Below are 22822 nucleotides of genomic sequence, written 5' to 3'. Positions count from 1 at the left end.
GGAACTGGGATTTCTAGAAAACAGTAGAAGCAAATTACACAGGAAAAAATGGGAAGTGTGAAATCAATACATGCAGAGGAGGAACAAGGTTTAAAAGAAGGCAGGAATTCAAATGTAATGGTTGACTGACAATGACTGGGTATACTATTTATAAGTGATATGTAATGTTTGCAGCTACAGTTGTGTCGGCATGGTTTGTAAAGTAAAATGTTTGCACCTGAGATTGTGTCAGTATGGTTTATTTTCATTTATATAAATGTAAAATATGTCATACATGACAATTTGACAATTTAATACAGATGTTTCTTGTTTAAAAAAAATCAACATTTGATAGGACACGAGAATAGAAATTGTGTGGCTCAGAGAACAACCCATCTTGAAGCAAAAAGCCCAGTAAACTCCTGGTACTAAAGGAAAGGAAAGTTGTGTAAAATCTTACCATAACCATAGATGTCCTTCTCTTCCATGTTGCAGTATTCTGCATATGGGTTTACTCTTCTTGTCTCTCATATGTACAGCCAGTATACCAAAGTTTTCAGTCCCTCTGAGGTGCATGTGATGTCTGACATGACTGAGGGAATGTGGGCCATAAAAGTGATGTTGACATGTACCAGCCCTCAGAATTGAAAGCCCCAGTCGGAGCCAGTCTTAATAAGGGCAATGCCAGTCCAGTGCCACCCAGACAGGGAAAGGTAGCCTAACAGGAAGGGGAAGGTGGGTGGGAAGGAATACTGCAACATGGAAGAGAAGGACATCTATGGTTATGGTAAGATTTTACAAAACTTTTCTATGTCCTTCTATTTCCATGTTGCAGTACTCTGCATATGGGTGTGTGACAAAGCTCACTGTGATTAGAGGGAGGTCTAGGGGCAGATTCCTGGAATCTGTGAAGGATAGCCCTGGCAAACCCTGCCCTGGATCTACAAATGTGATCGTTTGTAGTGTTTGGTAAAGGTGTGAACAGAAGACCAAGTAGCTGCCTCTACTATAGTAAAGGTATCCAGGCCTTTAAAAAAGGCTCCTGAGGAAGCTATGGCTCTGGTGGAATGTGCTTTAACTGTCCCTTGCAGGGATTTCCCATGGAATTGGTAACAGAAGGTGATGGCCTTGGATATCCAAGTAGATATGGTCTGCTTGGACACTGTCTTCCCTAGTGGTCTAGGGTGGAAGGACACAAAGAGTTGGTATGTCTGATGGTCTGTTTTATGCAGGTAAAACCTGATCTGTCTATGCACATCTAGGGAGTGCAGTACCCTCTCACTGTCCTCCAGTGGGTTGGGGGAAAAACAGGTAAGTGTATGGCCTAGTTAAGGGACAGATCACTCACCACCTTGAGCATGAAGGATGGGTTAGTCCTAACGGTAACCCTGTCCTTGTGAAAAAGTATAAAGGGGGAATAGCCATAAGAGCTTGTAGTTCTGATACTCTTCTAGCAGAGGTCAGGGCTACTAGCAGTACTGTTTTCCATGTGTAATGTTTTAAAGAGGCTTTGTCTGCTGGCTCAAAGGGAGGGAGCGTAAGCTTTTCAAGCACATATTTAAGATCTCAAGGAGGAGGGCATGGTTCCCTGGGAGGTCTGAGGTGGAGTACTCCCTTAAGGAAAAGTTTAGAAGGAAGCCTAGATGCTAAAGAGGGGTCCAGAGGAAGGCATGCTGAAATTGCAGACAGATGAGCTTTGATGGAAGAGTAAGCCAAGCCAGTCTACAGTAACTCACACAGGTAAGACAGGACTATAGGTGGTTTGCTGGAAAGTGGGTCCAGTTGCCTTTTGTGACAACAAAGTGAATCTTTTCCACTTAGAAAGGTAGGATTTTCTTGTATTTGGTTTCCTGGCCTCCTGCAAGACATTGAGCACATCCTCGTTGTAAAGGTGTCAGAAGGGGATCACAATCCTACCAGCCACAGTGTGAGGATTAGAAGTTGCCACTGTGGGTGAATCAGTGATCCCTAGTGTTGTATGGGAAGGTCCACTCTGGGGAGTAACTTGTGGTGATTGCCCTTGGGCAATTGCAGAAGTAAGGGGGACCTGTGCTGTCTGGGCCAGTAGGGGTCACCAACAAGATTTTTGGAGTGTCCTGCTGTATTTTTAGTAGGACTTTCTGAATGAGTGGGAAGGGGAGAAGCATATAGATATTTCCCCTTCCAAGAGATTGAGAAGGCATCCATTGCCAGTACCTGGGGTTCTGGTGTACTGGGGCAGAAACCAGGAAGTTGCCTGTTGATGGAGGAGGCAAACAGGTCTATTTGAGGTGTATCCCACTTGTGGACCAGATCCAAGAAACCATCTCTGTGAAGCATCCATTTGTGGTTGTTTGTGATGGTTCTGCTCAAGTAATCTGCCTGGGCATTGTGGAGAGAGGGAATGTAAACTGCTTGTAGGGTCATTCCCTGTGAGGTAGCAAATTCCCATACCAGAAGGGCTAGTCTGCAGAGCAAGTAAATCCTGGACCCTCCCTGTTTGTTGAGATACCACAGCACAGTGGTGTTGTCTGTGTATATCTTCAGAGGCCCCTGTTGAAGGGAAGATTGAAAGGCTTGGGGGGCTAGAAGAGCTACCTTCATCTCGCAAATGTTGATGTGTTCCAGTTTGTGAGGTTTTGGCCACAGGCCCTGCACCTTTTGATTGCCCAGAGTTGCTCCCCAGCCCAAGTCTGAGGCATCTGTGTGCATCACCTGTGTGGGCTGAGTTGGTTGGAAGGGGAGATCTGGATTATGGTTCACCTGTTCCAAACACCACTGTATTTCCTTTTTCAGGCAAGGGAAAAGAGGCACTCTGTGCTCCAGAGGGTGGGAGAGCTGTGTCCTGACTGACTGAAGATACCATTGTAACTTTCTCATATGTAGTCTTGCTAGGGGTAGTATGGGGATGGTGGCTGCCATGTAGCCCAACAGTCTGAGGTACTACCTTACTGTCAACTCTGGAGTGAAGGACCAGAAGAAGATATTCTGTCAAGGAGCTCACTTTGGGGGGGTGGTAGGTATGCTACCATGAGGTCTGAGCGTATTCTGCACCCAAGGAAGGCAATGTCTTTGGTTGGCTGTAGCTGGGATTTTGCAAAGTTTAGTAGAAATCTCAGGGACTGTAGAAGGACCACTACCATGTGGATGTGTAGCTGGAGAGTCTCTCGGCTGGCAGCCTGGATCAACAAGTCATCCAGGTAAGGGAATATTTGTATTCCTTTTGTTCTGCAAAAGGCAATTACTGGGGCCAAGCATTTTGTAAAGACTCTGGGTGCAGTGGAGAGTTCAAAAGGCAAGCCAGAAAATTGTAAGTGTGAAGAACCCATCAAGAACCTCAGGTTTTTCCTGTGGGTAGGTTTTATTGGGATAAACTGCTGGGAACTGCTGATTGAGGGCTCAGTGTCTGTTATTCTAAAAGTATATTAATTCTGGTTTAAGCACTTGGGCTTTCAGGCCAGTTATTTTACATTAAGAGGGTTTCGTGGTCTGCACTCTTGTGGGAGGAGAGGCTGGACTCTGCCCTTCTGAACTGGGAATTTCTGGTTGAAGGCTTATAGTGCATGCATATCTGAATTTCTTCTTACTGAAATTGGTACACCATGTTTGCTGTAGCATAGACTAGATCCAGGCCTGCTGAATCTAGCTTTGTTTGTATAACTTGAGCACTAATCCAGGCATTATTTAAAGTATTCAGTTGTATTTATTACTGCTTGGTAGTAACTTGGTTAAAGTGTAGCTATTATTCTAAGTCTTTTGGATTAAGCACTTGGGCTTCAGACCAGTTGTTCTACATTAGGAAGGTTTGTGGCATGCACTGTGGTGGCAGGACAGGTAGCTTTCATCCTTCTAAGTTGGGAACTGCTGATTGAGAGCTCAGTGTCTGTTATTCTTAAAGTGTATTAGCTCTTGTTTAAGCACTTGGGCTTCAGGCCAGTTATTTTACATTAAGAAGGTTCGTGGTCTGCACTCTTGTAGGAGGAGAGGCTGGACTCTGCCCTTCTGAGCTGGGAATTTCTGGTTAGAGGTTTATAGTGCCTGAATATTTGAACTGTATCTTACTGAAATTGGTACACCTTGTTTGCTGTAGCATAGAATAGATCCAGGCCTGCTGAATCTAGCTTTGTTTGTATGCTTGTTAATTCCCTGGAACGCTAATTCCACCTAAAACGCGGCTTCTCAGCGCTTCGGTGGATCCCTAGTGATATCTGCATTGCTTACTGTACTTATTTCCTTGCTTCACTTGAAAGAAAGTTACTGTTTGTCGTTTTTGCATTTAAGTTACCTGTAACACATTGCACTTGTTACCGGGCACTTGCTCACTAAAGCAATTATAAGTCGGCACTAAAAATTAAAAGCACTACACCCTTGCTCCCCATTGGCCCTTGTTTTCAATTATAAAGGAATTCCCAATATTATTCTAGCATGTCCAAAGGTCAGTTGTCAATCTCCTCTCCGGTCCAGCTGGTGAATATGGGAATCTTGAGGCAATGTTACAACTGCCTCATGTACACAGACAACCCTCTCCTCCTCCCAACAAATTCCAACACATGTGAGAGATGCAACCATATAGCCAAACTGGAGGCTAAGCTCTCTCAACTCAGTACTGGCATAACCAGTCAGGAGGAGAAGGAAACCACACTCACTACAATTCCAGTCTCACATAGACCTACCACGACAGCAAACCAAACACATAATCACACAAAAACATACTGAGGCTCTAAATAAAGATCTGCCTAAGCAGCAGAGACCTCCAAAGCAGACACCCAAGCAACCGCTACCCCAAAACAAAACACGTGCAACACATATCTCACAAAGCCAGTGTGCCAAACAGTCACAGCCCTTAAGGCTAAACAACACACCTGATACACTTGTAATAGGTGACTATCGTCAGGCACACTGACGTCCCGCTCACCAGGCTGAACAAGGAGAAGGTCACAGTGAGCAGCCTGTCTGGTGCTAGGATCCGCCACATAACACAAGCACTCAGGTCACTCCAAGGCAAGTACAAATATGACTCAGTCATTGTCCATGCTGGTGTGAATGACCTGAGACGTACCTCCCTGGACTACATGAAAAGAGACATAGAGGAGCTCTCCGAGCATGTAGCCCAGGCTGGTATGACCCTGACCTTGAGTAGCATCTTACCCTCACCAAGAATGATGCCACAATATGAAGACAAGATGATCAATTTCAACAATTGGCTTAAGTATTGGTGTCATTCAAAGGGGATCCAATGCCTGTCAGCTTGGGATGATATGCACGACAAGCCACGATGCTTTGCTAGGGACGGCTTGCACCTGTCACCCCTGGGCTTTCGGATATTGGCAAAGGCTCTTGCTACCCCATAGTGCCTTTTTAGGCAAGGCTCAAAAGACAAACCCACCTCCATAGGTATCACAAGGGATAAGAAACTAAGAGTAATGCTACTCAACGCTAGAAGTCTAAACCTCAAGATGCACGCATTCGAAACTCTCCTTAGCATGGAGAACATCGATATCTGTGCAGTAACAGAAACCTGGTTCAGGACTCCCGAGAGCACCCCAGCACTACCAGGTTATACCTCATACCATGCTTTTCGGCCCCAAAACTTGGACCGAACCACAAAACGAGGGGGAGTATCGATATTCATCACAGATACCCACACCTCTAGGTTGGTGGCAAAGCACGAAGCATCAGAGTCTATCCATGTGCAACTAACAGTGGGTAAAACTGCCATCCAGTTTATAGCCTGCTACAGACCACCCTCCCAAACCCAGGAACCCCACTCGGCCTTCCTGAGAACACTGGAAAATATGAAGGTCTCTCCGAACACCATTATATTGGGCGACTTCAACTACCCAAACATAGATTGGGAGCATTACTCTAGCTCCAACACCCTTGCCCAAAGGTTCCTAGAATTCATAAACTCAAATGCTATGGAACAACTTGTTACCACTCCCACAAGAGGGGAAAACATACTGGACCTGATCATCACCAACATGGGGAATCTATGCTCCAGACCAGAAGTGTATCCCTCACTGGTAAGATCAGACCATAAACTGATCTCACTGGATATTCACATCCCGACCCCACCCCTGCCCAGAAAACCACAGTGAAAAACTTCTCTAAAGCAAATTTCACACTCCTCAAAACCGAGGTGGAATCCTTCAAAGCCCCCGGGCCTGTGGAAAATACGGCCCAGACTGCAGAATCCTTTATAAATGCATTCTATGAACACCTTCAGGAATGCATGGATCATGCAATCCCAAATAAAACCAAGACCCAATCCTCCAAAGGCAGATGACCTGTCTGGTGGACCCCAGCCATAAACAAACTATACAATAGAAGGAGGAAGCTACTATATGATAGAGCAAAATCCCAAAAAGGGAAGGCATCTCTGATCCGTATTAGCGAAAAACTAAGGGCACTCATAAAATCGTCAAAGGCCAGCTTCGAGAGAAAAATTGCACAGGACACTAAAGATAATCACAAGGCTTTCTTTAGTTATGTTAGGAACCTGGGTGGGAATTCCCAGATATGCTCAGAATTAGTCCAAAATGACAAAAAATACACTGATCCCACAGACATTGCCAACATCCTAGCTGACAGGTTCAGCGCAAACTTATCCCCCCCCCTCCCCACCAAAAGGGCAAATATCTATCCCAGCAGAGTGCTGCTCCCCCGACATCTCAGATGCTCAGGTGGGAGCCGCCCTCTCCAAAGCAAAAAGCACAGCATCAATGGGACCAGATGGTGTCCCAGGCTGCGTCCTACATGAACTCCAAGAAGAGCTAAACCCAAACATAAAACTACTGTTCAATCTCAGCCTTACTACAGGATATGTACCCAAACAGTGGCGCACAGCAACAGTGGTCCCTCTCCACAAAGGTGGTGCCTCAACGGACCCTGGAAACTATCGCCCCATAAGCCTGACTAGCTTGGTCTGCAAAGCTATGGAAAGGATCATCATGGACCTCATAAATAAAGATATTGGGGACCTACAGACACTGGATCCTACCCAGTTTGGCTTTGTTAAGGGCAGATCCTGCCTCTTAAACCTGGTTGACTTCTTTGAAACAGTCACCAAGGCCATTGACGAAGGGAAGGTGGTCCACACAGCCTATCTGGACCTCGCAAAAGCCTTCGATACAATACCCCACTCAGGCATTATAGATAAGCTTACCAGCTTAAATATAAACCCCTATGTCACTAGATGGGTTGCAAACTGGCTCAAGGACAGAACCCACATGGTTAGAATTGCTGGAGCCATGTCAGACTCCAAACCAGTTACAAGTGGCATCCCACAAGGCTCAGTCCTGGGACCTCTCTTGTTTGGTATATATTTCTCGGAGGTACAGGCCAACATGGAAGGACTGTGGCTGACCAAGTTCGCAGATGACTGCAAACTGGGCGCCATAATCGACTCTCCAGCCGACACAAGCATCCTCCAAAAGGGCCTCATAGAAACAGACAACTGGTGCCAGAGCCATGGCCTCAAGCTAAACGCCAAAAGTGTATAGTCATCCCCTTTGGCAAAATCAAAGTGCCCACAAATTACCACATAGGTGGTAATCCATTAAGTACAGAAGAAGTCATTAGGGACCTGGGGACCCAAGTTGATAGCAATCTCTCATTTGACAACCACATGGCCAAAGTGGTTAGAAAAACATTTTATATAGCCCACCTAATCATGAAGGGATTCACATCTAGATTAGGGGAGGTCATCGTGCCTCTTTACTCATCCCTCATCAGGCCCATAATCGAGTACAATGCCCCTTTTGGGATGTACCTTACCAAACACCTGCAGCAACTGGAAAGACCCCAAAAGTACCTCACCAAGAGGATCAAAGGGCTCAAACAGATGCCATATGCTGCCCGGTTAAAGAAACTCCAGCTCTACTCAGTGGCATACCGCCTGCTCAGAGGTGACCTGTGCCTGGCGTATAAGGCCATGTCCAACCTGGAATTAAGGGACATGCTGCACCTCAAAAAATCCAAATCCCATCGAGCTACACGCTCGAGAGACTTGAACCTCAGCACTGAAATAAATACGACATGCTGGAGGGACAGATTCATAACCCAGAGGCTCCCTTCACTATGGAATAAAATCCCAGTCCAGGTTAGGCAGAGTCCCTCATTGACTCTCTTCAAGAGGAATCTTGATGAGTGGATGGGAGATCATAGGTTTACCCCGGTATCACTTCTGTGTCACTGTTAGACTGAGGCACAGTATACTAACCTCGAAAAAGGGCATAGCAAAATTAATTTAAAATGGGTGGCGAAAGCCAAACATACTCTGGCTAGGCTTATAAATGCCCTAGGGCAGATAGCCTAGTATGAACCTATGAACCTATATGGAGGTAGGCATCCTTTATATATAATGTTGCCATGAACTCTTGGGGGATCAGGAGGTGGAATAGGGCTGGGAGGGTCAGCATTCTGAAGGTAGGGACCTTTAAGAAAGGGTTGAGGTGGGAGAGGTCTAATATAGGTCTCCAGGGTCCATCTTTCCTGGGGACCAGGAACATCCTGGAATAGAAACCTCTTCCCTTTGCAGCTGGGGAGACTCTTTCAATGGTGCCCTGTGCTGTAAGAGTCTGGAGCACTGGTTGCATGAGGTGCAACTGCTGGGAAGGTGGTTGTGGGATGCCTTTCCTTTTTGCAGGGGTGATCCAAGACATGAAGTAACCGTTCTGTGGTATGGACAGGACCCACATGTCTGAGGTGAGCTTGGTCCATATAGGGAGGCAGTGAGAGAGTCGAGTTGACAGTGGTACAGAAGGAGGGGGTGGTGGCGGTAAGGTGGCAGGTGGCAGGTAATCAGATGCTACCTGCCCTGTCTGGAAAGGGCAATCTCTGGCTAGAGGAGGAAGGTGCTCTAGCTGTAGGAGTTTGTTTTCTTGTAGGCTTTCTAGGCCTTGAAGGAGCAGCAGGATGACAGTGCTTCCTGATAAACTGGGTTTTAGCAGGACAGTTTCTTTGGAACTTAGGTATGGGAGAAACCAGCAAATGTTTCAGGTTCTGCATTTATTTTCCTTTTTGCTGAAGGGACTTGAAGAGGTCAGCTACCTTGGAGCTAAATAATGCAGTATTGTCTAGGGGAGCATCAATAAGCTTTGCCCTGAAGTCATTAGGCAGTAGTTGTAAGTGAAGCCAGGAGTATCTACATATGGCAGAAGCTGATGCTGCTGACCTGGATGAGGATTCAGCTGCATCATAAATGCACTTAATAGAATGTCTGGTGACCTGGGAAGAGAGGGCCAGGAGGGAGGACAGTGATGGTTTGGTAGGGCAGTCTGGAATATCTGCCAGGTGTTTTGAGGTAAATTCCAGAAGGGATAAAGCATACCTGGCCATATGAGTGTGATAGTTTGCAGCTCTGAAGGACAAGGTAGCAGAGGTATAGCTCTTTTTACCCATATGGTCCATCATCTTGCTGTCTTTGTCAGCAGGGAGGATGGTGGTAGTGGGCAGGAGCTTAGAGGCCTTGTCTGTAGATATAGATATATTGGCTGGGTCAGCAGGTGGACACTTAAGCATGTGCTTAGTGGTGTCAGGCACCTTGTAAAGTCCATCTGGTCTGTGTGGAGCAGGGGGTTGGGAGTCTGGGTTAAGATATGCTGTGGAGAAGTCATCTAAAAAGGCAGGAAAGATGAGTGGAACAGCAGATGTGCTTGGGGTTTCCATCTGGTTGAGGTTGTAATATATTTTTTTGGACCTCAGACATTTCTGAGGATCCCCATTTGAAGTGTTCCTTCATCTTGGAGGTAGTTTCTCCAAAAGTTAAGTCTTCAGCTGGGGAGTCAGGGTCCACAGAATCTTCTTCTGGGAAGCCATACCCAAAGGAGATGAGATCTAGGAAATATAAGATAGTGATTCCTCTGAGGAATCCTCCCCTTCCCTAGTGGTGTGGTGTGAGGTCTGAGGCTTAGGGCTCAGAAGTGGAGGGGAATGTGGAAGCACTAACAGTGGAGGTAGGCCTCAAAACCATGAAAGCACTAAAAAGGCTTTGACTAAAAGCCTGCCAATCAGATATGCTTTCAGAAGGATAGATGTGCTTAGTCTTTTCCTTTCTTTAAAGGGGCCTAGCTGGCGTCTGTTAAAGCCTGGGGTCTGGAGAGTTTAAAGGATTGGAGGGATCAGACGGCCCTTTGGAAAATGGTGGTCCCCCCATCCTTTGAAGCAGATGGCGATATCTCCTCAGCGGACATGCTCGTGCCAAGGGATCGTGTGGCATTCACCTAGGTACTTGCTCTGTCCAATACGATGGATCCAGATCCTTCTATCATGCCAGAGTCAGCCACATGCTGAGGACCAGAAGGAAGAGGCTCAGCGGTTGATGAAGGCCATAGGGTCTTGGCCTTCTTTTTTGGCGGTTCCAAAGGAACATCTGAGGAGCCCTCCATCCCTAAAGTGATCTGCTTAAGGCAGTGGTTTTCTAGATAAAGGTTTAATGCATGTAAGTGGCTGCAGATGGGTCTTGGGTACTAACGTCTGGCAAATAGGGAAGGCTTTGTGGTCGTGCGACCGACCCAAACAGAAGAGGCACTTACCGTGGGCATCCTTGTGGGGGATCTGGCGGCCGCACTGACACTTCCCCTTTCTGGATGACATTAACAGGCAATACAAATAAGGACTGAAAAGGTCCCCAACTGGGTACTTATCTGATTTTAATAGAATCCGACGTCAGCGGTAGTGGTAACACCTGGCGTACAACTGGCAGCTGAAACGTTCTGAGGCCTGGTGCGTGCCGAAGTCACGTTTATGGCCCATGTTCCCTCAGCCACATCAGACATCATACGCACCTCAGAGAGACTGAAAACTTGTATACTGGCCGTACGTATGCGAGACAAGATGAGTAAACTCATATGCAGAATACTGCAACATAGGAATAGAAGAACATTAGTCAATGAATTTCAGGATATAAGAAAGGTGATGATGAGATTTTTGCAGACACTTCTTCTACATAGGTAAGTGCTAGGCTAGCTTCTGTTATGAGCCATTTTAAGCCTTGCCATTTTCCCTTTTTGGGCTTGAAATAACCTATCCCATTTGGTAATAGATTGGTCTTACCCATCCCATGGTTGATAATTATATATCACCCCTAATGAGAATAACTGGGATCATATCATAGATAATTTGAGGGGGACCCACACATGGGATAAAGCATTTAGGAGCTGCATCTGTCCATTACTAGTACAGGGGCAGTCTTTGGATAAATGTTCTGTTTACCATCCATAGATGTAATTTGCACTTGAAAATGGACAGGGATGAACTTTGTTTTATATGGATGGGGAGTCTGTTCCATAGTGGCAATATTCTCTGTGAAATATACCTGTCCTTCCAAACCATTCTGCTGATGTAGAAGAGGTTTAGATCTCTAGACCAATTATTTCTGATGCCATTTGACTTGCTTATATTCAGTAAATCCATCAGTAATGGATTAGGGGATGCCTTGTGTGCCAGAAAAAGGTCACCACATAGCACAATAGTATGATACTGCGTATAGTGACAGGGCTTTGAGTCAGTCCATCTAGGACATTTTGCTTAGGCCTTATATCCTTTAAGTAAGGTATCTTTGTGGGCATTCCAGCTGTTGCATGTGTCTGGACAGATACATGCCAAAGGGGGCATTATATTCAAAGAATGCCCTAATGAGAGCTGAGTAAAGGGGGGCAATACATTCCTGGATCTACACACAATTACTTTGTTTATAAGCTGTGCAATATAGAATGACGTTCTTAAAACAACAAACACATATTGGCCAAAATTTAGGTTGCTGTCCACATAGGTTCCCAAATCCTGAACAACTTTGTCAACTCTCAGGGGAACATTCCTGTCCAAACAGGAAACAATCTCTGATCCATGAAGACTGAGATCAGTTGCAATGGTGGAGGTACATTTACTTAACACCACTGGGTCAGGAGCATGCACATATGGTTCCACTAAGTTTATTAAGTTATATATGGATAAGGTTATGTCCAGATGAAATAAACAAGGCATAACTTTGTCTGAATAAAAGAATGGTTTTTTTTTTTTTTTGCAGAACAGACAAGCACCCTGCACTACGAACTTCACTCTTGCACCCATATACAGTTATAAAACCAGGGAGAAAAAATGAAAAATAAAAAGTGAATCATTGTCACCACTGCTAATGTACAACATCAGGAATGATTTTCTATATGAACAGGAATTTCCACATTATACCTCATCCAGTTGTAATTGATTAGCTGTCATTTATCCTCAGCTAACCAATGTTCAGTGGTAGAGCACCTGAGCTCATACAGGAGGAGTCTCTAACTGGTAGTGACCAGCACCCATTTAGAAGTTTAGGAAACAAAAATTATGTACTTAACATAGTATTAAATTTTCATTAACAGAAAACAAAAATTATGTACTTAACATACAAGTCCACAGACTTCAAATTCAGGACTGGTTAGCCCAGGAAGTAGTCATTTGGCAAATTTAAGACTGCCAGGCTTTAAAACTCCTCCACTATTTCCCAAAGTGCACTGAACTTTTTCCAGACTGAGTTTCAACTAAAGACATACAAGTCCCACTACCTAATTGGCTATAGGGACAGTCACTCGTCTGTCCACAGAAAGGAATTGAAAATGAGGAAGAAGGTGAAAAGTTTTGCTTGAGTGGACAGATATGGATTATGAAAATCTAATGTTGTGGTAAATACATAATGTTCTTATCTTTTTTATGATACGGTTTGTTCATCTTGGGTGGCATCGAGGCAGAATAGCACAACACATGGCCCCAAATGTAGACCTAAACTTTAAGCCTGCCTCCAGCTTATAGTATCTTGCAAAAGCATCTAGTGAAGTCCATGGCATAGCTGTGAAGATATTTTCAACTAAACTTTACATAAACAAATTTGATGTAGTAGCTGCAGCACTAGCATAATGTATTTTAGGTTTGTTAAGTAATGTGCCTTGGCAACACAAAAACACCAACAGATCCAAGACAAACACCAAAATACTAAAAATAAACATGATTTATTCAGCACTTTCGTCTCGCAGTGTAGACTTCTTCAGAATAAACCACACAAGTCAAAAATACATTTTAAATAACCAGACATTTATACCTATTGGTTCAAATAAAATGACATTTCCTGTTAATTAATCATTCAAATCCTTAAAGTAACAATGAAAATTCCACATAATTACACAATTCATCTTACTAAAAAATTACAAAATTTATTAAAAAGCATATCTCATAAATAAAAATGATTGTACTGAGGTAGTGAAAAGAAAGACAAGTAATTTAATAGTTGTGTTAAAAATTAAAATTCATCTTGAAAAGTTGCAGACTGTCGTTATAACTTAGCTGCTCTTAACTTAAGTGCTGGAGCAACAGACAACTGATCATTTAATCCTTGGGAGGGGCACAAGCATTTAATCATAGCTGCCAAAGCAGCTCATGGTATTTATGCTGGATCTCACATTGTCCTCCTTGTTCATTGGGAATCACTTGCTCAAGAACTCAAGACACAAATCTACCATTTTTACAATTTGATAAATGCTTAAATCAGGCATTTGTTTCAACTTTCTTGTTAATTTCATAATGATGCTCATATACCTTATTTTTAGGGCTCTTTCAGTTTTCCCTATATAGTAAGAGAAACACTGTTGACAGTAGGCTAAGTATACCACCCCTTTTGTGCAATTAAAATATTTACTTACCTTTAAGGTAATGCCTAGATTAGGGAGAACCAACTCATCACAATGTGCCATACATGTGCACTGATGACACATGCCACATTTATATGTTCTTTATTGTGTTGAACACTCATGGTATTTCCACTAATTAAAATATATTCTTGAGGTTAAATCTTCTCTTTTACATATATTATAGGGGTTTAGAAAAAAAAAACTGTTATTGTATTGGGCATTCTAGAAAATAGATTCTAATATTTTGATACTATCTTCTAAATCGCCACTGTATCCTGACTGTATTTCATTATAAAGGACCTGTCATAGTTGGTTCTGTCCTTATTAACCACACTATTGTTGTTACATCCATCCACAGTAGCTAACAACAAACCTTCTTTGTTAGATTGTAGCAATGGGACAAACTTGGATCCCCATCCCTTTAGAACTTTGTCCTTCAAATTATTAACCATGGTTCTTGGATAGCCTTGCTCCACAAAAAGACTTTCAATATTCTCCAATTCCTCCACAAGATCTGCATAAAGGGAAGTCATATGGGCTGCCCAAACAATCTGGGCTTTCACTATATTCCTTTTTTGATGGTAGGGATGGTTGCTACTAAAAATGCAAGTAAGAACTTTAGAAATGTTTTTTCTTATACAACCGCAAAGTAAACCTACCATTATTCAAGTCTTTAATAATGTCTAACATCCAAATAATGGATTTCCTCTGTCCCTACATTGTAGGTAAGCTCCAAAAAAATTGGTTATATTATTAATAAAAGTAACACATTTTTTTTCTATTTGTTGCACTTGGTCATCCCATAAAATAAAAATATTGTCAAAGAAAAGCAAATATAAAACTATGTTCTTCGTATATGGTGATTAGAAAACAAAATTCCATTCCAATATAATATGTTGGCGAACACAGGGGTGGAGGCAGCTCTCATTGCTACCCTACACATTTGTTTACTGTATTCACCTTTGAAGAACATAAAATTGTTAGTACCAATTCAATATACTCTATCATCATTCTAACATCTTTATCATTCAGAAAATCAAATTCAAGTAACATAGTCACACACCATTGTATACCTAATGAATGTGGAATGACAGAAAACAAATCTTTAAGATCTACTGTAACAAACAAATGGTGAGGAGTAAAACCTACTTTATTAATCTTTCCTAAAAAGTCACAGGAATCGACCAAAATATGGTCATATAACCTTAACAAGGTGTAAGTAAGATTCATATCAACAAACACATCAAGGGGTTTGGTGTTGGACCGTGCTGTTGCTACTATGGGTCTCAATGGCGAGTCCACAATACTTTTTTATGGATCTTGGATACACCAAAAATCTACAGAATCTCTGGCCTTGATACCATCAAAAACTTGGTGTCCTATCTATGATACCCTGCGTAAAATTGTCTTCTAGTTTCAAATCTGATTTCCAATAGGCCATATTAATTTCATTTCCAGAAACCTGCATATCCCTAATATTACTATTTAACAGAGCTAGCATTTTAGCTGTATAATTATAATGCTCCATAATTCCATCACCATTACCTTTGTCCAGTTTCATGATTCTAAAATCTTTATTATTACTAATATCTGTCATTACCAGCTTTTCTTCATACATAAGGTCACATCTATGCCACCACTTCTCCTTGATGTATGATCTAATTTCCTTTTCCATTAAAGCTTCAAAAATTAGAAAGCATTGGGTGTAAAGGTGGAATAAAGGTACTTTTTCCATGTGTAAAACAGATACAAGTGGAACTCTTCTTCATTTGAAGCTATTTTTACATAAGGTGAACACAGAATTGTTGTTTGGTGACCAACAGGAAGGAAACCTTACTACTAGTTTCCACAAGAATGACAATGAATATCCAAGCAATTGATCAAATACCTTCCCTTGCTGAAATACTGAGGAAAGAACACAGAAGGATTGACTCATTTGTTCCCATTAATCATTGTTGCCATTTTTAGCATAAAGTCTGGCTTCATTCCTAAATAAACCCAATCTTCTGGAAACACAGTATACAGAGATTTAGAAAATAATATTAGAATTTCAGAAATTCTCTTGGTTGAAGTAACCTCCACCAGAAATAGAGTCTCCCAAGATAAATCCCTCGGGAAAGTTACCCGAGGGAAGCCTAAGTAGGTAGGACCCCACAAAAATTCTGTGCATGCATACTGTTAAATCCTAAAGAATATTAGAGTCTGCTAAGTCGACCTTAATTGCAAAACAGCTGGCTCTCTTGTACAAAATGCGAGCTATAAAACAGGGAACTGCTAGATGTTCACCTATGCACCCCTAATAAAAAAAATTATCTGTTTATAGGTCCATAGGTAACTGCTAGGCTAATGACCCCAGGGAGTATTTTAAGCCTAGCCAAACATCTCAAGGTGAGAATCAAAAGCCCATGTACTTTGTGTCTGTGATGTAAATACTTAAACCATGATGCCAACACCCAACCCCTCTATTACTCTATATTTTCCTTGTGGATGGTATCTGGGATACTGCAGGATCTTGCTATCAAAAGAACTGCAGAAACCATTTGGTTAATTTGAGATCTAGTCTGATGACTGAAACTCCAAGTGATGCTTGCTGGATGGCTGGGTCAAGAGACCTTCATTATATCTGAGGAGAAGAGGCTTTTCTAATGAGTGGAGCTACATCAAGGGGAACCAAACTTGCTTGGGCCAAGAAGAGAGACTATGAGAAAGGCCTTAACTTTGCGCATCTTTGTTTCCTACAAGGACTTCACTATAACTGGAAATGGATGATGGGCGTAAAGGCTATATGGTGGTCACTCCTGGATCAGAGCATCCAGAGAATCTGAGCATGTACAGCATTAGGAAACAACAGCTGATGCATTTAACTCTGATCAAGGATGTAAACAGCTTGCAAGAAGGCCTTCCTCAGTTGCAGAACTTGGGACCACTTGCTAGGTATCAGTAAGGAGTAGCTTAGCCTGACTGGGATTATGCATTTCAGTCAAAGTAGTGTGCCAACATGGCCCATTCCCATAGCTTTACTGCCTCCCAACAGAGGAGGAGGAATGAGTTCACCTGTTTATCGATATATCAAACCACTGTCATGTTGTTAAAGAGGATAACAATGATGGCAGTCACATGCTGAGTAAGTGAGGCCTGCAATGTTAGGAGGACTGCCATCAAGGACACTAATGTGCAAAGAGGCCTCTTGTGACCAACCACAGCTGTTTTTTTTTCCATTATTAGATTATCACTACCATCATTTCTTTTATGATATGCATCATGCTTTTACTGCTGCCTAAAGAGTTCTGGACCTTCACACTTCCTGTGTGGGGTCCCTAGGCGGTATCAGAGTCATCCATAATCAGAATCTGATTACATGAGGCCTGTTTGAAAGGAATCCCAATGCTCCTCTGCACGTCAATATCCATTATTTGAATTCCTGTTAGATGCAAGACAACTGAGATCATCTGCTCCAGTGACTGACTGTACTAACTGCAGAAGTTCCTGAGCTACCACTAGGATTTTCTCATATGCTGTATTTTCTGCTTAAGGTCTTCAAATGCCTTCTGGCACTGTTCCAACCAAGACCATATAACATTTTTGCATGTCAGCTCTCTCAAAGGTGCTGTCAACTCACTGAAGTCTGGTATAAACTTGCCTAAATAGTTTTCCATACCAAGAAAACTTTGTAGAGCTTGAACATTATCTGGTACTGACATCTCAAGAATGGCTGCTTGCTTGGACGAGTCTGGTTGCAAGCCAGTGCTAGTAAATAAATGACCTACATATGTAACTTCTGGTAGTCGAAATTTTGCACTTCAGAGGATTTAGCTTTAAGTTCAACTCACATGCTCTATCTAGAACTTTCTTAAGGTTTCTGTCATGTTCTGCTTCACCACTGTTCCAAGTAATATATATATATATATATATATATATATATATATCACCTACTATTATAGTACAAGGATTACCTGAAAATATTTTCTCCATTGCACTTTGTAAGATTTTACTCACAGAATTTATTCTAAATGGCACCCTGAGGAATTTATATCTGGCAAGTGAGGTACTGAAAGTAGTCAGTAATGAGGATTTGCGATCAAGCATCACTTGCCAAAATGAACTGTTTGCATCCAAGCCAGAAAAAAAAACAGTGGCATTTGGTATTAGGGCTGCAACTTCCTTGACTGTACCCATTGGATGATGTTGTCTCTTTAATGCTTTGATCAAATCTCTAATGTTTTGATCAAATCTCTTGGGTCAATACATACTCTGATTTCATCTGAGCCTTTCTTGTGGGCTGCTACCATAGATGACACCCATTCAGTTGATTCTGTAAGTGGACAAATTACACCTTGCTGCACCATTTTATCCAACTGAGCTTTAACTTTATTCTGCATAGCTATAGGAACTTTTCTTGTTGGTCTAACCACAGGACTGACCTCTGGGTCTAACTTCATAGAATACACAACTGGAAGTTTGCCCAACTTGTCATCGAAAACATCAGCATACTCTGAAAAAATAGCTTCAATAAAACTGGAACTAGGATATGTGCCTATACGAACTTCTTTGGTAAAAGAAAGCAAATTCATTCTCTTGACACCCACTAATGACTGCACAGGTCTTCGGACTACACAGAACAACAAGCTGTAACAGTTCCTAGACAAGTAACATGAAAGCACTACTGAGCCTTTGGTTTGAATTTCTTCACATCCATAAGCAACACGTTTCACACAACTAGCCACATAGATTTGTTCATCAGTTCTCAACTTAGCAAATGTGTCTGTTGACATAGCATTACACTTTGAGCCCGTGTCTACTTTGAGCCCGGTGGATTTACCATTGATCTGGACAGTACAAAACACTTCATTCTTTGCCAACAAATTTACTGCATCAATCTTTTTACCAATTACTGACACACCATCTAAGTAGAAAGTAGAATTGCAGCTCTCTATATGATCAACTTGCTTTTTTGAGTGACCCTTCTTTATAACTGTGGGAGGTTTGCTTGATTTGCAAAACTTTTTAAAAAATGATTCCATTTTTTTACACTTGTGGCATTGCTGACCAAATGCTAAGCATTTTTTCTCTTTTAGACTCCTAATTGGCACCACAGTTAACAATAAAGCTGGATTTGGGTTTTGCAGACTTACCCTTGTACTGCACTGAGCATGTCCTATTCTTAGAACCTGCTGGTAAACTACGGGTTTTACCTGGGGAGCCTGCAGGGGTAGCAAGTGCCATGTGTTTAAGCCTGCTTCTACTAGTCACATGCTGCATGCTGTCTACATTTGCTTTGGAGTCTACTGAATCCATGCTCCTATCACTTGGAAGCATACTTGTGTGCCTTTCTGTAACTTAATGGATTTGACAAATCTCAATAGCTTTGCTCTGCATTAAATCACTGTCAGAAAGTAAAATCTTTTTCACTGCATCACTATTCATACCACACGCAAGCCTGTCCTTTATCAACTAATCTTTTAAGTCACCAAACCAACACGTTTTAGCTTTGTTTCTCGGGTCAGTTATGTAAGCTGCAAAAGTTTCCCCTGGTTTTTGATCTCTTATGTAAAACAAATGCCTCTCTAGTGTAATATTTTTCTGGGGGATTGCAAATTTCCCTGAACTTGTGCTTCAATTACTTGAGGTCTTCCCTTGATTCAGCTTGTACAACAATATGACGGTTTTCACCTTCTCCCTCATATACTGCTGATGCATACACAAATGAACGCTCTCTTTTAATGTTCTCCAACTCAGCTAGGTTTAGCAAAATGAATGCCCTGATGCATGAATCTTTGTCAGAATAAGCTGCGTTTATAAAAATATTGTACTCTTGCTCAAATATTCTCCAGTTCTTTGCAATATTCTGATCAAACACCAAATGGTGATCATTTTCGAAATCCATCTGCCATATGAACACGTACCAGCAAAGGCTTTTGCAAGTATGAACAAACACACACACACGCATATATATATATATATATATATATATATATATATATATATATATATATATATGCCAGAAATTTATGCCAATACTTGTAACTATGTCCAATAGCACAACAAACTTCTGAATAATTGAACTTTTCAAAATAAGTCTCTCAGGCACTGTAATACTCTTGAAATCACTGTACTGTATGAAATCACCTCTTATCAGTGTAAGAAACACTTCAAAATAACTGTGTTGTGGAAATGAACAGGGCAGAAGAAGCTCAGAGTAAGAAACATTTCAAAGTAACTGTACTTTGCAAATAAACAGTACACGGGCACACTGAAACTTTCCCAAAATGGCTGTACTTTGCTAAATAACTCTTTACAGTACAAGAAACATTCTGTAATGTTGGCACTTTGCAAATAGACACATCCAGCACAAGAAACTTATCAAAATCGCTGTATTTATGAAATAGTTACACTTTGCACACAAACTCTTTGGAATAAGTACATAGTAATAACCACACACTGTAAGTACTTTTACACACTTTGAGATACTTCGAATAACTCAAGTTATGCCCTGAATACAATGTGAAATAGCAGTTATGCCAAAATACAGTACTTTGCCAAAACAAAATGCAGTCACCTTTTTTTATTTATGCTTAATGTGCCTCTTTTTGCCCTTATTATATTCGTTTTGCTCATTTAATTTTTTTCCATGCCCATTATAATTTTCTTGTGCCCATTTTTCTTTAAGCATGCTCGTTTTGCAATTCCAAACCCCTTATGTGCTTTTCAGATAATAGTTTTACCAGGTATATTAATTTTAAACATTTTGTTTAATAATAAACCTTTTGTGCCTTTCGCTTGTTTAATAATGCAGTTTGTGCCCTTGTAATGCTTCGTTTCATCTTTTTTTTAATAGAATAAATTGTTTGTGCAAGTTTTCATTACCTTTGTTTAGTTTCTGGTCCTTTTTTGTGCTCGTTTCACTTAGTTTACCTTCAGTGTTAACTCTGCACCTTGTAATTCTGAAAAGCAGTCTCTGGAATCCCACTTCTGACACCATGTCGCTCGTCTAGTTAGGATAAAGTAGACAAATCTTTATGGGTTCTGTTCAAGTAGCTTTATTATGTACAAGCACATCAGAATTGAGGCTTAATAATTTTAACTTGGATAAACTTATAAACAAGCTAGCTATTACACTCATATATTCTCACTCTCTGGCTGCACTCTCACAAAGGCACTGAAGCTAGCACATGCTTGCTATTTATATGCATATGCTGACCTTGAAACACTTCATAAAGATACAACACACATACACTATTCTACAGGTACCATCAGATATGTAGATGTCAGGTTTGCCAGCATATGTAAATACTTGTAGTAATAACCATTATCTGAGAAGTCTGTTTAAAGTAATTCATCAGGGATTTCAACGTATCCTGAGGCAGGAATGCCTTTTGTCTTTTTTGAGTCCAGAAGGGTTTGTATGAATATCACAGTACTTGAAGGCATTGTATATGACTTGGGGAGACGGGAAATTGGTAAAGAGTCACTGCATTGCCCACTCTGCCCCTTTCTTGGGCTGAGCTTTATTAAGTAGTCATCCAGATGTGAGTACATGCGAATGCCCTTGGATCTGTAAAATGTTTTGCCTTGAGTCAAGAAAATTGTAAAGTCCCTGTGACTAGTAGCAAATCCAAAGGATAAAAGATATCTTGATAGAGCCCCCCTTCCTCAAACCTAAGAAAGCACCTATGGCCCCTATGAATGAGTATACATATCTAGGCATCCTTGAGATTGAAGGTGGCTATAAAAAGAGTTGAACAGCCAACATGGTTAGTATTTTGAATTTTGCAGAAGTGTTTAATCTTGACATGCCCAGCATGGGCCACCAAAGACCGTCTTTCCTACATTCTAGGAATAACCATGAATAGATGCCTGTGCTATATTCCTCTTTTAGGACTATTTCTACAACTCCCTGTAGGCTTATCTGGAACAAAAGCATTCCCTGCAAATTTTGGTTTTAAGAGCAAATAGGTTGCATTTTTGTGATAAAACCTGTAGAACCCATTTGACCTGTATGATAATTTTAAATTGGTCAGAGAATAATGCCAGGGATTCTAAAAGCAGCTGTGGGACGGGGTGAGATATAGGAAAGGGGCATGGGATACTCATGGCTTCTCCCTTTCCGTATCCCAGTCCTGAGGGCCCACAGCTCCACCCCCTTTTGGCTTACTTGCATCTTTTTACACTGGTTCTTTTGCCTACCTTTCTTTCCTTTAACAGTAACAATACAACCAGATCTTTGAGGGCTAATTCCTGTCATAGCACAGAGTGGGGAATAAACTAATCCTAACAGACTAACAGTCTTTTACTTCCCTGCCAGTTTCTTGAATTTTCCTAAAGCAGAGGGTCCAAATAGAAAATCCTTACCAAATAAAGCACTAATGATTTGCACTCATTATCATCTGGCAGGAGGTGGATTGTCAGCCAGGCATGTAATCTTATTACTGACACTATAGCAGAAACCTTGTACACAGTACTTACAACATTGTAAACACATTTAATGTCAAGTTTACCAACCTGTGAATCTAACTAGTTAAGTTCCAGGAACTTTGAGCAGTGACATAAACTTCCCCTATGTTGTCTTTGACTCCCTGAAGAGTTCACCTTATTTTAACATGTATGCCCAATAATTTAATGTCATGAACGCCAGAGTCTCTCCCAGTTAAATCTTTCTAGACTGGTCTATCTTACTCTCCTGGTCATTCTGAAGTGTGTTGGGGCTGAAATCAATTTCATTTGCTGGATCCAGAGGCACAAACAAAAGGATATGCTTTAGTATTTTTATACACTTACTTGTGGGTATCCCCCAAGCCTGGAGTCTGGTTTCAAGAAATCAGCCAGCAAGATATCCAGCAAAGTCTGTAGAACTGTTCAACAAAGCCTGTAGAACTGGCTAGATGGCCACTAGCTCAGCAGCCTCTGAGCTGAGAGGATCAAAACAACATTTCTGGCCATCAGAGACCTCCTTTTTGAAAACAAGGTCTCCCTAAATGAGATATTCACTGTTGAAGTAACAAAGCACAGCGTGTCACCTGTGTCAACTTCAGAGAGGGAAAGACAGCTGAGAAGTCTAAGTAGTTCTTCCTCCTCAGAATCAGATTTAGATTTCAATGTGAGAGAGGAGTCTCTTTTACTGGAGGGGAAACCCAACATTTATGGTTTGTCTGACAGATGTCTTAGGCCAACTGAAACCAGCCCTGAATGGGGCCTGGGGAATGTAA

Source organism: Protopterus annectens, chromosome 11.part0 (genome assembly GCF_019279795.1).
Source record: "Protopterus annectens isolate FY-2018-M chromosome 11.part0, PAN1.0, whole genome shotgun sequence".
Classification (NCBI taxonomy): domain Eukaryota; kingdom Metazoa; phylum Chordata; order Ceratodontiformes; family Protopteridae; genus Protopterus; species Protopterus annectens.
The sequence above is the reverse complement of the archived record's forward strand: the minus strand, read 5'-3'. Positions refer to the sequence as shown.